This window comes from Triturus cristatus, chromosome 4_1, assembly GCF_964204655.1.
Source record: "Triturus cristatus chromosome 4_1, aTriCri1.1, whole genome shotgun sequence".
Lineage (NCBI taxonomy): Eukaryota > Metazoa > Chordata > Amphibia > Caudata > Salamandridae > Triturus > Triturus cristatus.
Genome location: NC_140585.1, coordinates 728,770,383 through 728,783,617, shown reverse-complemented (window position 1 = coordinate 728,783,617; position 13,235 = coordinate 728,770,383).

Sequence of the window (13,235 nt, the reverse complement as noted above, 5' to 3'; positions counted from 1 at the left end):
CACCACAGGAACTGTAGTGGTCCTAAGGGGAATGGCTTCTGGGTAACTAGTGGCATGACCCACCTCCACCAGTATAAATCTGTGCCCATATGCTGTCTGAGGATCCATGGGACCAACTATGTCAATCCCAACCCTCTCTAAGGAAACCCCCACCACAGGTAGTGGTATCAAGGAGGCCTTTATTTTACCACCTGCCTTACCACTGGCTTGACAGGTGACACAGGAGTGACAAAACTCATTTGTGTCTTCAGACATGTGGGGCCAATGAAAGTGAGGGACAATTATGTCCCAAGTCTTGTTTTGGCCAGGTGTCCTGCTAAGGGAATATCAATCATCAATCAAAGCTTTATTTCGACATGAAATGTCATAAAAGCACAAAAGTACATAAAACACAATTTCATAAAAATACATTTTAAAAACATGTTATATAAAAAAAAATCTGATTAGTTTATATACAATAAATATTTAAAAATGTATTAAACTTTAGCAGCTTTGAGGATAAATAGAATAATCAACTGGAACTAGTTAGCCTCAGCCTAATCAGCCATGCCCAGCCTAAAAATTTAGCCACCCCGCAAACTATAGTCGTATTTGTGTCCATTTTGGGGATTCCCTTGTTCCCAACTGCAAACAGACGGGCCTAAGCCATTTCATTCTTGGTTGTGCATATGCTGGGCAAGCGAAGAAAAAGTGGGAGACATTTTCAATAGCACCCAAGCAAGTTGGACAATCCAGGGGAGTCTTGTGCGGGGGGTTCCACTTGCTAGTACGATCGCGAAGGGGAAGAGTCCCAAACCTGAACTGAATGAAAAGCGATCTATCCTTGGGCTTCGTAATGAAGTCCAGATAGGGTTCTAGGAAAGGCGTAGGTTTGTGCTGACGGAATGCCTCTGTCAATCTGCCAAGATTGGGGTCTCTTGACTCCAGTGCATCGACCCATGCCCAAAAAGCTCTTTTAGTTTCCTCCTTAGATAATGGTGCCCCCAAATCCCGGTCAGATGCGAGGCCTGTTGCGACCAGAAGCTTCTTGATGTTTGTGAGCCACTCAATTTTGTGAGCTCCTCGCAAATTCATAACCTCCCTTAGGCCGTCGGCATAGTTAGAAAGCTCAGGGTACGCCAAAGCCGCGCCCAGTATAACAGAGGACGGAGAGTGACTAAATCTCTGATAGAGCGCCTACCAAGATCGCTCAGTAATGGTTTCGTCGGTGTACCCCTTGGGAGCGATGCAAGGTCTCTAAAGAATCTATTTTTGCTGGACACAAGGGCATCTACACAGCAGAAACCCCATAGTTCCGCGCCGTAAAGAGCACTGCCTACCGCCTTTGCAGCGTATATGTCCAAAACTGGAGCAATGGGTTTAGTAGTAGAGGCACGGAATTCCTTTCCCAGGGCTCCAACTACCCGTCTATTGTTTAACACCATTTTATCGATATGGGGCTGCCACTTGAGTCTGTCAGAGATTCTAATCCCCAAATAATCGAACTCCTTGACATGCTCAAGTGGTTTCCCCGTCCAAAGTCGGGGTGGATCTGAAAGATCTGGTTGGGTTAAAATAGAGGAGTTTGGTTTTGGAGGTATTGATAACAAGGCCTCTCAGCTCACAAAACAGAGAGAAGCGATCTAAAAGCTTCTGCAATCCTGCTGGTGTTTTTGATATTAGGAGCGTGTCATCCGCGAAAACTTCGAGCAGATAAGAGACTACACCGTTCACAAACATTGTGAAGAGCGTAGGTGCCAACACGCAACCTTGGCGAACCCCTCTATTCACCGTGATTTTGTCAGTTTTTTGTTCCTGAGACCCCCATCTGATGCGAGCAAAGTTATCTTCGTGCATCCGAATAAGAAGGTTTAGGATATATGGTGGAATCCCCATCTCCTCCAAGATCAGCCACAGGCGATCACGGGGAACCAGATCAAAGGCGGTCTTAAGATCGATAAACGCCAGGTAAAGGGTGCCCTTACCAATAGTGACCACCTTCCAGTAAAGAAGCACTAGCCTAAAAGCCTGGTCAATTGTACTAGTGCAGGCCCTAAAGCCTGCCTGGAACTTTGTCATGATGCCGTTTTCGTCCACCCAGGAGTGGATCCTCTCCAGGAGGACCCTGCCGACCAATTTCTGTCCAGAATCTATGAGACTGATTGGGCGGTAATTCGCTGGGTCCCCCCTAGAGCCCTTCTTGAAAATGGGAATTACTTCAGCTCCCTTCCATGATTCGGGTACTGGTGAGCCTTCCAACAGAGCATTAATAAAAATCGCAAAATACGCAGCCCATCCATCAATGTTGGCTTTGTATAGGTCACCCGGGATACCATCTGGGCCCGGGGCCTTTGCAGATACAATTTTATTAATTGCGATCTCAACCTCTTTCTTCTCAATCCTAGAGAATAAAAAGTGATCTGGACGTGTGGCTATGGACCCCATTCGGGTGCAAGGGCCGTCCATATGCTCAGGTCCTACATATAGATTCCTAAAATGGTCAAACCATTCCCTATCCGTAATATGGTTGGGAATTTGGTCCTGGTCATGGTTAGTGGATCTTCTCACTATGGACCAAAAGAGCTCGCCGTTTTTTGAATGGCTCGCAGATTTTAAACAATCCCAACGCTGCTCTTCCCAGTCCCTCTTAGCAGAAGCAAGGGCCTGTCTATAATGCAGCCTCGCTTGCCTGACCTCTCCTGGGTTGTTAGATTTGATAGCGAGGACCAGGCTGTGTTTTTTTTAATCTGCAACCCTTGTTGAACCACTTGTTTTCTGACTTGACACTTAGTTTACATTTTTTCCTGTGATCGAGAAACAGAATAGCAATCGAGTCCATGGTTTCCTCAAAAACTTTAGTGTGGCCAGCCGTGTCCCTAGATGCTATGGAGAGCCTGGCGGTCTGGTCAGCAAGGATTTTCTCCAAAGTAACTAGTTTTGTATTACACAGAATAAATTTAGGCCATTTGAGGAACCTGTTACAATTAGAGGGCAAGAGTGCCTTAGTTGTCATTTGCGTTCCGGATGAGGGGGTTTGCTCTTGCCTATGCCACATCTCCCGCATACTGAGGGACAAAGGGTTATGGTCACTGTTGATTGATGGTATTACAATCATGTCGACAACAAGTTTCCATCCCCTCCTGTCGACCAATATGTAATCAATTCTGCTTTGGCAAGAGACCCTGTTAAAAGTATTTGCACCCACTGGGTCAGAAACTGTGCGTCCATTAGCAGCTCTTAGCCCGAATTCTAATGCTAGAGCATTTATTTGGATTACGACCGGGGACCATCTTTTTACAGGGTTAAGAGATAGTGAGGGAATGCCCCATCTAGTGTCCTCATCATGTGTTCCCAAGATATCGTCTATAGCAAGCGGTTCAAATGAACAATTAAGATCGCCAGCGACGAGTAGAAGGGAATCAGGGGGACAAATAGAGAGCATGCCTGAAAGGGCTGCGATAGTAGAGGATTTGGCGCCCCCTTGGGTTCCTCGGGCATAAACATTAAAAAGTTCCCATTTGTAGTCGCTCTTGGTACCTTTGATGGTAAGTCTCATTATGTCTGGCGTAGAGCAGCTGTTAAGGGTAATCCTGAGGTTAAGTTCTGCCCTAACCCATACCATGAGTCCACCAGAGGGGCGACCGCGGCCAATTGAGGTAGCTGGTACAAAGAAACAACAAAACCCCGGCTTGTACAATGGCTCAAGGCTCCAGGTTTCCTGGAACATGCATAAATCATGTTCCTCGATGAAATCACTCCAGTCTGGGAGAGTGAGCTTGCTGCGTAGACCTGCCATGTTCCAAGAAACAAGCTTGAAGTGACTAGAGAGATTTTCCCGGGAAATTAAAGCACTTGGAGGGTGGTCTTGATGATAATCAGTGCTAATAATGGGCCTCTGGGGTGAAATTGTCAAAGTAGGTGGTTCCAAACCCGGGTGTTCTTATGGTATAATAAATTCAAATGTGCAGCGACCTGAGGGGGACGGGGAGCTACTTAATGTACCTGCATTACCCTGCAGTCAGTCAACAGCCTCTAGGCTCCTGTATCGATTTTCCATAGGGATGAAATCTAGTGGCGGTGAAGGTATGGGCCGGCCCCCTTGCGAGAAACCCCTCCTGTTCCGGTGAACGCGCGTCCACGCATCCGTGAAGTGACCAGGGGGATAAAAATAGGTCAGGGGGAGGGCTCTGATGGATACTCCTGAACTGGGATATCTCCAGTTACAGATGTACTCAACAGTTTTGGGGTCATTAAAATTTATTAGGATACAGTCCCCCCTTATGTTCTTTGCCAAGTGGCCTACCCATGGGACCCTTCTTACCATGAGTATTTTACTACGTTTGTGCATTGGCAGTGGTCTATTTTTGTTGAGCCAATGTACCACCCTGTTCCTCAAGGTTGTGGGGGACTCAGCTTCGTTTTTGCCCAATTTGGGGACCCCTGTTAAAATTACTACAAATGGGGAAGATTCTGGTGGCAAGTTAGGGATATTTGCCCCACTTGAGATCCTAGGTGTAGATATCCTAACATCCTCTTTTGGCTGAAATGTGCTATGCTGTGTGGATCTCCTATGATCGGGAACTAGTATAGGCTCGTTAGTTACTGCTGATGCTTGGTATTCAGAGGGGACTGCTGGTTGAACATGAGGGACCATCGGGTCTTTTTCTACTCTTACATTAACCGGTGTTTTCGGAGCCCCAGATTGAAAAATATTATTCGAAGTGTCAGTCAATACCCCAAGACCACGTTCAATCCTAAGTAAATGTTTTTCAATCTTGTGTATTCTGTCCTCCACAGGACGAAGGAGAAGCCTGACTGCGTCATATATATCATGTATATTCAATAGGTCTGAAGCCCTTCCCTCAACCACTTCGCTTGTCCCCCCAGTAACATCCTGACACACCATTCTGGTTGATAATAAGTGGGGTGGGGGAGCAACTTTATCTGCCAATACCGCCAATAAAGGCTGCTCAGGGGCAGCAGGAGGTATTTTCGTTTTTCCTGTGTGGCTTGCTGGTTTTTGCTTTCTTTTGCTGGTCTTGCCCTTCCCACCATTAATGGGGGAACACCCTTGTTTATTTTTGGGGATTGCCCCGGGGTTGCTCTCTCGCAGCTGCCTAGTGCCAGAAACTGGGGCTATACTAAAGGGAGTCGGCAACAAACGAGGAGAAATTAACAAAGAGTCAAAGGCCATGGACTGATCTTCCAAGGGGGCAGCAGCAACTGTTCCACTGAGTGGCAAGTCTTGGCCCGTAAGATCCACATCAGAGCCCGTAGTGGCAACAAGATTAAAAGTTTGCTGTACAGGGGAACGCACGTTGGCAAGATGACCCATGGAGGACCTCCTGGCTGCCGCAAGGTCCTGCGAAACACGGCGTTCCAGGAGCATGATTTCTTGGTCAATAACACAGTTAACCTTTGTGACAAATTGGTCCATTGTTCCAGTGAGGTGTACATTAGCCACTCTGCCTTTAATATCTTTTGGTGGCATGATAGAGGCCAGGGGGTTGGTTAAAGAGGGACCAAACACAGCAAAAATAATAAAGAATAACCATCCAAATATACAACCTCAGAAAACAGTATTCCTCGCAATAAAGCTCATGGAGTAAAGAGGTCAACAGTACCTTAGCGCGTATGATGAGAGTGCAACGATAGGGGGATTGCCCAGTCCAGTCCGCTCCGGGCAGTGACGGGCAAGGGAATATCATGGGCTGGTATCAATAGGAAGCCCCTGAACTTCAGAGGTATAACCAACCTCCTGGAGGCACCAGGCTTGGGGTCTCTACTCTCTGAGTACAGGAGTCCATCATCCCAATATATTTTATGGGTTCCACTAGCATTCCCAGCAGCCTCATCAGCAGCATGCTTTCTGAGGGGTTCAAGAGAAGGGCAGCTCACCTGCTCCTGGCTCAGATCTGCCCTGAAAGGGCCCCCTGTCCCCATGAACTCATGAACTCCACCTGGTCAGGTTCAAGCTCATCTCTGACAGTTCCTTCTTCAGGCTTGAGATCATCTCCCTTAAGAGACTGATCTGCTTCCTGAGCCAGGGGGGGGAAGACACTGCCTTACCCCTGCTGCTCCTTTTCTTTGGAGCCGCCTGGTCCATTCTTCCAGGATCCAGGGCCTGTTCAGCTTTTGACATTTGTGACTGTGACCTGGTCACAGCAAACAAATGTGCAGGGATTCCCAACATTTCTGCATGAGTCCTGAGCTCCACTTCAGCCGAAGCTGAAGTTACCAAATCATTGCCAAGCAAGCATTCAACAGGGAGGTCTGCACTTAACACAACTTTCTTAAGGCCAGTTACCCCTCCCCAGGTGAAATTAACAACTGCCAAGGAATGGTCTGTCCTGACATTGTTAGCATTGGTCACTTGGTACATTTCACCAAGTATGATCTGCTCAGGAGCCACAAGATCTTTTGTCACCATTGTGACACTTGCTCATGTGTCCCTGAATACCAAAGCCTCTTCCATTGATTCAAGGCTGCTAACTGTATGTGCCCAGATTACTGGGACTCGCAAAGGAGGCCATATCTTTGCCTCCATCACAGATCAATACAGCCTGAGTTGGAACTCTGACTAGGCCAGAGTCCACCTCAGAACCCAGGGTTAACCCTACTACGCCCTTATTCTGAGTACCACCACTTGGAGCTGAACTAGAGGGAACAGTTGCCTTAGGGGCAATGGTGGCTGGAGTTGAGTGTTTGGACTTGGTACAATCACTTGTCCAATGGGTTTTCTGTTTACAGATTTTACACCATGGTTTCTTTTGGCCTTTTCCTTTATTTGATTGGGACTCCCCACAAGATGCAGATTTGTGAGGCCCTTGAGAAGACTTCTGGTCTTTACCCTTGTCCCCACCCTTGTCAGAGTTTTTGGAATCCTGCTTCTTGGAGTCACCACCTTGGTTCTGAACCTTCTGCCTCTCCCTGGTTCTGACCCATTTGTCTGCCTTCTGACCCAATTCTTGGGGGGAGGGCGGATGAGAGTCCACCAGGTACAGATGCAACAGCTAATTTTGACAATTATTAAGGATCTGCTCCCTCATAATCAAATTGTATAATCCTTTAAAATCACACACTTTACTGCCAAATAACCAGCCCACCAGAGCCTTTGTAGCACAATCTACAAAGTCAACTCAGTCTTGAGTCCGTGCCTTTTGGGTATCTCTGAACTTCAACATGTACTGTTCAGTGGTTAGGCCAAACCCATCAATCAGTGCACTCTTCAAGACTGTAATTGTCAGCATCCTCTTCTCTTACAGTGAGGAGCTTGTCTCTTCCTTTGTCTGCAAAGTAGAGCAACAAGATTGCCCACTGCTCCCGAGGTACCCTCTGTACTTTACAGGCCCTTTCCAAGTGCAGTTATCCATTTGTGGATGTCATCCCCACTCTGGCAGGGAGGGACAATCTTGTTCAGGTTCCTATGGTCATGAGTATGATCTCCAGCTCTAGGGACACTGTTGCTGCCACCATGGGGCTCTAGCCCCCATCTATGTGAAGCTCTCTGGAGCTCCAGGGAATCCCCGTGCAATGCTAACTGTTCCCTCTTGATCCTAAGCTTAGCTTCCTCAAACTGGATCAGTCTGCATTTTCTCTCATAAGAGGACTCCCTCTTCTGGGGAAAAGTGGTCTTATGAGAGACAGAGGCGGAATCAAGCTATCCTGGCTGAAGAGGGGTGAAGCCCCGAAACTGGTCCTAGGATGCTTGGTTCCAGTCCAAGGAGGACCTGGCTTGGCAGTTCGGGCTGGACTGTTCCCATGAGGCACATGGTCAAGACTGATTTGCATATGGCTGGGTTCAAACTGGAATGGCATGGTGAGCAAAAAAACGATGGATTTAGGCCCAGATCTCTGTACTGGGGTGAATGTATGACATTGTTCTGCATTCTGTCCATCAACTGTTGTTTTTGCTATGAGAGACAGAGGTCCCTCCAGATGCACCAGAGTGATTAGACTCCAGAGAAGGAGATCTTGATCTTCTTGGCACACCACCAACCCTTCAAGGTGGGTTATAGAGAGGGCCACTGAGCCCTTCTCCCTCACCTTCAGGATGGATTGGATTTTCCAGGTTAGAATCATCTTGATCCTCCTGGTCAGCTTCAGAGTCCTGGTCTGCTGCCCCACCCAACTTTCCTACGTTATCAGATCCTGGGGTCTTTCTGAGGTCATCTAACAGCAGTACCTCCATGAGGCGTTGAGTGTTTGCACTCCTCCCTGTCTTCAACTTCCTAGCTGTACACATTTTTCTCAATTCCACAAATTTGAGATGGTCATACTTGGAAGTCAAGGAGCCACTGGTTTCAGGCCTTGAAGACATACTAGTGTAGTGAGGTGTTGCACCTACCTAACCTAGTGGGAGCTACTAGACTCTCTAGAGTTGGGGAAAAGGGGTGTGCTGGTCCCTTTGCTAACCCAACTCCAAGTTCAGTGGAACGTACTTTATTCTAGACTTGATTTATATGTACCTATGTACCTAAAGTGGTTTTCAGTTAGTTACTCAAAGAGATTATCTGTTAAAGCAATAGCAAGTTTGAATCCAACCACTGCACACCAATGTGAGGAGTTGGCCTGGCATATGCTGTCCACTAGTTATAGTGGGCACCTTGCACCAGTCCAAACAACCCTTATTGATGATAGGTTTAAAGACAACCTTTATTGAAAGCTGTCCTAGTGGTATCTATGGAGAGCAGCCCTCAGGCCAAGTCTTGAAGGAGTGTAAAGCAGCTTGGTTTACCAGATTATAACCTCTTGAATTACTAAATGAAAGGAGAACCACACAAGGTATATATAAAATGTATGTATTTATTTCTAAATACTCACTACTAATCTCTTTGAGATTAGAGTCCAAGATACACAATAATAAAGTTCTACAATGACAGTAAATAGCACAATATACAATGGGCCCTAGGGGCGGACAAAACCATATATTAAGAAAGTGGTATAAGAACCACAACTTGACTAGACATAGTGCCTAGAGTACGTAGAATCACTGGGACCCCAAGGAATTAAGTGACACAGGAGACCCACGGGGGACGTGTGCAGTGTGAGAACACAGCTGCGAGCCCCGTACTATTCTATGGAAAAGTTGCGGTTGGAATTTTAGTAGTTAAGGACACTTAGGAGAGGACTTTGAGCAAACCCCTTTAGATTTAGGGGGTTCTAGGGCCAGCACCAATAGGAGCACTGGAGTACTCGAGTTACCTCACCCAGGGAAGCCCGGTGCATAGGTGTCAAATGGTGCTGGGCATTGTCATTGATTTCAATGGCGATCTGCTGCAAAGTGCTGCTGCCGGGAAGGAGAAAAGTGTCCGGTGTGATCCAAGCTTGGATCGATGATCCAAAGAACCTGAAAGCAGAGGGGAAAGAGTCTGTGTCACTTGCCAGTGACCAGGGGTAAGATAGACGAATGCCCACCAATGTCGGGTGTTTCAGGTGCGAAGAGGTGAAGCTTGACTCTGCAGCCACGAGGATCAGGACAACCAGGAGCTGGATTTGAGCTGCCCCATAAAGGATGTCAAGTGCTGCAGTGTCGGTGCCCGGATTTGACCCAACAAGCCTTGGCAACAGGAACACACGTAGGAAGAGAAACGATGCTTCGGTGCAGACCAGCAAGGCCCTGGGGACTCCCCATGCAATGGAGAGTCAGTGCACATCTGGAGCAACCATGTAAGCCCAATTAAAGTTGCCTTCACAGGGACCCACCAGTCGATGGACCAGGGATCGCGAAGGGGCCTCGAGAGAAAACACAAAGGGCCAGCTCATGGAACACTCGTGGAGTGTAGGCGGGCAATCTTCGGTGCAAATGCTGCTCAGGGTCAGGGCTGCAAGTAAGCCAAAGCTCAGCTGTAGGAGTTGTTGGAAAGCTGATGCTTCTGCAAATGGTTGCGGTGCCCAGGGGTTAGGGTTGCACGGTCTTCCACGAGGGATACAGGCCCCAGAATTACTGAGTGCACAGATCGACCTCAGAGACCATGGAAACCCACCTCCTGTGTTGCAAAATTCTTCGTAGTCCGGCAGGAGCTTCAGAGATGCAAACCGGACTGATGCATCTTTGGTGGCTGCCAAGCAGGGAAGTAACTCCTTTACTCCAAGGTGAGATTCTTCAGTCATCTAGTTCAATGTAGATCATCGAAGTTCCAGGATTCAGTATCAGAGTTTCGTCCAGGTGTAATCTAAAGTCCTGTAGCCAGGGGTTCCTATCTTATACCCAAGGAAGGGGTGGGACAAACTCTAGGGACCCACCTATGGGAGGATCAGGAAAACCCATTTCCTTTGTCCAGTTTCGTGCCAGAGGAGTGGCTGGTAGCCCCTGTAACCGGTTTGAACTGGACTATGCACAAGACACCAAATGTGCCCCCAGTGCCGACTTCAAAGCACTCTTGGAGTGCACCCACCCAGCCCCAATACACTAAAGCCTGTCTGGGAGGTGGTGACACCTTCCTGTGACAGGAAACCTATTGTCCAGGCCTCCCCTGCCAGAGTTTTGTCCAGCAGCAAGAGGGCAGACTCGTGTAATGTGGCTGGCAGCATCCATTTTGTGATGTCAGGGCTCTGTTAGCTGGTACCGGGTATACCTGTGCTGTCATGTCTCTCCCTCTAGAAGGGTGGGATCATACTCCCACACCAGTTACTGGTGTGGGGGTAGGATTCCAAGGTGTTTGACACCAAACATGACATGTTTCCGTGCAGCCATCCCAAAGTTAGCATGTACTGTTTGGTTATAATGCACTTAAGAGTATATGATTTGGCTGCATCACAAATAACCCCGGAATAAAGGTTACAAAGGCTCATGCATGGGCACCCTCTCACATAAAACCTAGCACCCTGCCTTCAGGATTAGTAAGGCCTGCCATAGGGGTGACTGATATGTTTATATGTGTAGTGATATGGAGAGATATAGTGAACGCATATCTCAGTAAGGAGTGCATGCACCACCTTACCCAGGCTGCAGTAGCAGTCCTGTGGTGTCATTTTGGAAGGCTTCCCAGGGGTGGCATAATACATGCTGCAGCCCCTGGTAGGCCTCTGGGGTACCTATGTACTGGGTACATAGTATACCATATACTAGGGACTTATAAGGGTACCCCAGAATCCAATCTGGAGTGTACCTAAAGTACTTAGAATCAATTTAGAGAGGACGCCGCTAGGCTGGGGTCCTGGTTAGCAGGGCCCCAGCCAGACTAAAGTCAAAAAACAGTGAAACATCAGCAAAAAGTGGGGGTAACAATAAGAAGCAGATCCTACTCTCCTACATTCAGCAAACTTGGTAGAAGTGGAGCTATAAATAATAATATCTCGACAGTGCCCAAGTCCTAATGCCCAATGCCCAGAATCTGAAGACTGACAAGGTGTGGTTTGAAGACAGTTGCTGTATTGGAGGTGTGAGTATTAATAGAGTTATGCGTTGCAGTTGTAGTTGTTGTTGAGATTGTCTTGTGTTGCATAAGAGTGTTGGATGAATTTTTGATGTTTGTGTTTATTGTAAAGAAGTTGAAGCGGTTATAAGGCTCGACTGAGCCTAAGGTCCCAGGATATTGAAATAAGTGTAGAATTATCTGGTTTTCTTGTCTGATAGAGACTTGTGGTATAGGTCATGAGGTACCGTTGACTACACAACTGAGATTAAGGACTATGTGAATGTACTTATATTGATTGATAACTTAATTTGCACAGAATGTGAAGCTACATTAATTAGGTGATTTCCCGCTGGTCAGGATTTCATTTGTGTGTGTGAAATTCTTTTTGTGTGAAAAGGTTGGAAGGTTAAAAACCTTAATTTTCCAGTGGTTGAATTACTTAAGTTTTTCTTTGGTGGAGCAGATTAGAATTTGTTTAAAGTTGTAGGAACATATATACACGAGAAAATTTGAATGGAGGGTGAACCACTGCAAGAAGTGAGGTCATATGTCATATTGTGCCATGCTGAGATTGGTTGGTGTACTATTGGTTGATAACGAAACAGAGTGCCGCACTTCTATAGGTCAATTGGTGTATAGGTGCCACATTGATATTGGTTAATGAGTCCTCAAGTATCAAAGCTTTGACAGCGTTGTAGTGAAGAATTCTAATTTGTACAAAATAGAATCAAATTGTTTGCTAATTGTTGAATAAACTGAAATCATGAAGTGTTTTAAAATCTTTAAGAGTTGTGAAAGGTGATGTGACAATTTCGGTAGAGGAGGTGAAGAGGCACCTCCTGAGGGTACATCAGCGCATTATATCTCAATGAATTTGGGGTTACATACATGTTTGTCGCTTCATCTATGGCATAAGATCGCTGAAAAGAAAGGTCCTTTGAGCTTTCCATAATATGGTATATTTGAGCTGAGAGTAATTGAGTGGTTGAGAAAAAACTATGTGACATAAAGTCACCACCTAGAACCACACAAAATGAAGCATTAAACATTTGTGAGAAAACCGCACATGCTAAAGAGAAAGGGAAAACCCAGAATAAAATTAAAAGAGCAATGCTTAATTATGCAGATACACGATGGAATAAGGAACAACAGCGATGGAGGAAAGCTATACTCGAGGGAACTAGACTGCATCCAGCTATTGCTACTGAAAAACATGAGAAGCTGAAAGAGAATAGGAAACAAGGAAAAGACAATGAGGATGCTACAAAGAAATCCGATACCGAGAGTGATTCAGGGGATTACATTTTCGATGCTTTGTTAGCCGCGTTTCCACCACCCTATATGTCCCCTGTAACCAATGCTGAAGGTACTTTGACATCCAATGTGACAGTGGCTTCATCCCCTCTTGATCCGAATAGGATTCCAACTGAAAGACCATTACAGATGAAACAGCCTAATGTACAACATGTAAAATCAAATGTTGAACCTGCACGAATTGAGAATATTCCTACAGTAATGCCTCAAGGTACAACTGCTCCTATTGTAACTCTACCAGCACCTGTTGCTAGGGTTATAATCAAACAACCATTAGAGATTCGTACAACAAATGCTCCAAATGCTGTAGTTCAAGGAGCAGTTGGAGGAGCACCTATCACAGGCTTTATCCGGACATCAAAGAATTCACAGATTTTTGCTTGGATACCACCTCAAACAGTTCAATCATTGACATAAAGTAGAAGAATTGTCTTTGTGACACCCACACCACAGGGTGAAACAACACTATTTGAGGATAAGATTTTTCCCCCATGGTTTGAAGAAATGCCCGAGAATAAAGACAGAAGGTTAGGTTTTCACTATACAGCAAACAGAGAAGGAGAGACCATTAAATGTCCAAAA